This window comes from Marmota monax, unplaced genomic scaffold (genome assembly GCF_021218885.2).
Source record: "Marmota monax isolate L192 unplaced genomic scaffold, Marmota_monax_Labrador192_F-V1.1 WCK01_AAM20220418_F8-fsc00278, whole genome shotgun sequence".
NCBI lineage: Eukaryota > Metazoa > Chordata > Mammalia > Rodentia > Sciuridae > Marmota > Marmota monax.
The window spans coordinates 1,586,586-1,590,739 of NW_026694626.1; the positions used below are offsets into that span (position 1 = coordinate 1,586,586).

The 4,154-nt window shown below is 37.4% G+C and overlaps 1 non-coding gene across 1 annotated transcript; it reads left to right on the forward strand.

Annotated features, from left to right (window-relative positions):
* Positions 1 to 360: 360 nt before the first annotated feature.
* Trnav-cac (transfer RNA valine (anticodon CAC)) lies at positions 361 to 433 on the forward strand. The gene has a single exon. It is a non-coding gene; the product is annotated as a tRNA-Val (tRNA).
* Positions 434 to 4,154: the final 3,721 nt, after the last annotated feature.

Below are 4,154 nucleotides of genomic sequence, written 5' to 3' on the forward strand. Positions count from 1 at the left end.
ACAGTGTTTTAGTCAGTTTTTTTTTTCCTGCTGTGACTAAAAGACTTGACCAGAACAATTTTAGGGAAGAAAAAGTTTATTTGGAGGCTTACAGTTTCAGAAGTCTCAATCCACAGACAGCAGGCTCCATTCCTCAGGGCTTGAGGTGAGGCAGAACATCATGGTGGAAGAATGTGGCAGAAGGAAGCAGCTTATAGGATGATCAGGAAGCAGAGAGAGAGGTCTGCACTTGCCAGGTACAAATATACACTCCAAAGCCACACCCAATTCTTACCTCCTCCAGCCACACCCACACCCTACCACATAAGTTGATCCTATCAGGGGATTAATTCGCTGATTGGGTTAAGACTTTCATAGGGCGTTTCCGTGGTGTAGTGGTTATCACTTTCACCTCACACGCGAAAGGTCCCCGGTTCGAGACCGGGCGGGAACAGCCGGTTCCCGCCACATAAATCAAAGTGTGAAATATGATATATCAAGAACTATGTAATGTTTTGAACAACCAACAATAAAAAAAAAGAAAAAAAAAAGACTTTCACAACCCAATTATTTCTGTCTCAATGATCACCTTCTTATATACAATGCATAGTCTCAAGTGTTTAGCCCTTTCTTAAGGGATGCCCCAAACTGCTGGGGTTCCCTCTTAATAAATTTATATGTGAAAAGCCACCATGTTCCTCCTTTATTCTCTTTATTCAATCCACAATTATTATCTCCCACCTGTGTGGAGACTAGATTCTACCACAACTTTAATATGAAACTGGAAATTTCAATAAGAAACTGGAAAGTTCAATAAGATACATATGGCAATTCAGCCTTTAGGTCTCAGATCAAATATCACTTTTTAAGGCTTACATTCTTATAATACTATGAGATTTTCTTGCATAGGATTTAAGTTAAAAATGCATGCTACACATTTGATTAATGTTTCTAACCTCAACAGACTACAAACTGAAAAGAGTCACTATGACTACTCTGCTTACCATTATATTCACAGAGAACACAGAAGATACCAAATAATTGTGTGCTTAGCTGAGCAAATGAAGGAGGGAATGAATGCATAAATGAATAAAAAGCTAAAATTCAACTTTTTATATCATAGAAGCTATGTCCTTAAGAAATCTTATTGGTACCAAACCAATCTCCATATTGTGTCTTCATTGTTTGCCACTTCAGAGAATGATGGATATTCCTGTAACCCAGGGATAACTTTGAATTCTGCAAGTCTACATGAAAACTGCAGATGTGACTGTTGTGCTAGGTAAGCACATTGGCTTCCTCACACTCTCCAGATTCTGACTCAGCAGGTTGGACTAAAGGACCATTATCAAAAGCCTCTAAAGAGCTTGAAGTGATATGCATACAATCAGAGTTTTCCCAAACCTGAAAATAGATTTGGACCCAGCCTTCAGCCATATCTGAATACAGAGGAAGAAAGAGAAGGAGGAAAAGAGTAAAGAGAAAAGCAACCAAAGAGAATACTGATTTTTTAAAACACAGTCATTGGACATAAGAAAAAATAATAATTATGTTTCCTTTTTAACTACTTATATAGTTACACAGTGACCAAAAAATTATAGTACATTTCTAAAACTCCATGTTTTTTTGAATTAATTAATAGACTGTTGAGACAGTGGTATTCTCTCTTTTGAGTTGATGATGTTGCTATTGGGAGCATAGTAAAATACCTGGTGTTTATATTTAATATAAGTTTGTATCTTTTATCTACCAAGGGAAAATTGAATGACACTGTGGCTTAGACTACCTCAAAATTTCTTAGCTGTTACTTGGTATGCAGATATAATTAGTGATGGGAATACAAATTCCCCACATGGGGAATTCTGGCTTTATTGCTATTTAAATCCCCTTTACAGAGGTTGGGCCAAAAGGTCTTGGAGCCACATGTCTCATTTCCCCCTCCTATCCTCTACACACTTTTGATACTGGGAATATTTTCTTTAATAATAAAACCATCAGATGTAAGTGGCACTTGTTGCCATAGCAGCTAAAATATTCAGTCCTTTCTTCCTTCTCTCATGCATCCAATACCTTTCTTAGGGTTAAAACGTAAATTTGGATCTAGGCTAGGGTTAGCCTCAGATATTGTCTCCATAGTATGTGCAAATTCATTGATGGTTGTTATTTTAAATCATCTTATAGCATAAAAAAATCATCAATCATATGATTGACTGATGGTTCCATATTAACATTGTGTGTCTAAGGTCCCTTTTAAAAGTTCTATGGTAAGGGAGAACAACAGACACTAGTTGAGTCTGAACTCTGTGCTGATTAGAAAGTTGGTTACATCTCAAGTTAGATTCACATATTTGACTCCCTATAGTTTAATTTAGCAAGCAATATCCCGTTAAAATTGACCCTTCTTGTGATTGAGTCAGATAATTACTTGCTTATACTTCCAAGTACTTACATCCTTCCAATTTTGTTTTGTTTGTTTTCTCAATGGAACTATTGTGTGCTTGGTAGCTGGAAGGACTAAATCCTAACTGAAAGAGAAGTAGGATTCTTCTTTGAACAAACTGATTTTCTGCCTCTATAACAAAAAAGGCAAGAAGTTCTACAAATACTGTTGCCACATTTAATGCTACATTTGTACATGTCTGTTCATTTCAAGGCATGGCTCCCGGAAACCATGGGAAATCAAATGGGAAGATAGATTCTAAGGAAGCAAAAACAACCACACAAACATGTCCAGACACACACACACACAAATACATATAAATGACTCAAACAGGAAACACCCCAAAGTCCATCAACAGAGAAACAGATGAACAAAAGTCTACTCAGCAATAAAAAGGAATAATCTATGAACACAGGCAACAATGTGGATAACTCTCAGAAACATTCTACTGACTGGAAGGAAGGCACTGTATGATTACATGTATATGCAACTCTACAGGAAGAAAATTTAATCTGTGATGACAAATATCAGGTCAGTTATTTGCAATCAAGAGGGAAAGGATACTATTGAAAAGAGAGACAAGGCCCCTTTGTGGAGTGCCAAAAATATCCTGTATATGGATTGTAATTGTTATGTGGGTGCACAAATTTACCAAAATTCATCAAGATGCTTAAAATGATTGCTATTTATTGTATGTAAATTTTTTTTAATATTTACTTTTTAATTATCGGCGGACACAACATCTTTGTATCTTTGTTTGTACGTGGTGCTGAGGATCGAACCCGGGCCGCACGGATGCCAGGCGAGCGCGCTACCACTTGAGCCACATCCCCAGCCCCAATTGTATGTAAATTATATCTCAACAAACATGACTCTGTGTGTGTGTGTATGTGTATACATATATTCATTTCTTACTATCAAACTTTAATCTATGGAAACCACCTTTTACCTTGGACTTAACTTCAAATGAAGAAACAAACTCAGAATTAAAAAAAAAAAACAATGTTAGGCTGGACAGGGTGGTAAATACCTGTAATTCCAGCAGCTCAGGAGGTGAAGGCAGGAGAATCGCGAGTTCAAAGCTAGCCTCAGCAATTTAGCGAGGAGCTAAGCAACTCAGTGAGACCCTGTCTCTAATACAAAAATAGGGTTAAGGATGTGGCTCAATGGTTGAGTGCACCTGAGCTCAATCCCCAGTAACCCCCACCCCCGCAAAATGTTAGATTCATTGGTATATTATTCCTTGAATTAGGTGGGTTTTACCTGTAAGACTGGATAATATCCTCATAGATAACACATGCTAATCCCCAGAACCTTCTTTGAAGATTTTGATTAAGTTAAGGGTCTTATTCTGAACTATTCAGCTGAGATCTAAAATGCAATACAAGTCCTTATAAGAGAGAGGCAAAGGAAGATTACCCACATAGTGAAGGCCACATGAAGACAGAGGCAGAGACTGAAGCGATGTAGCCAGAAGCCAAGTAATGCTGGCAGCCTTCAGAGGCTGGAAGAGGCAAGGAAAAAATATCTCCTAAAACCTGCAAAGAATGCAGCCCAGCATGACTTGGGCCCAATGATATTGATTTTAAGGGGGAAAATAAAAACTGTCTTGTTTTTATTTTTTATTGTGCTAATTTATTACAGTAGCCACAGGAAACCAACCCAATAGTTCTGATAAAAACTTTAATTCTATTCCATCAAAAAAGGATTTAAGGCATTTTATGGACAAGGCCTC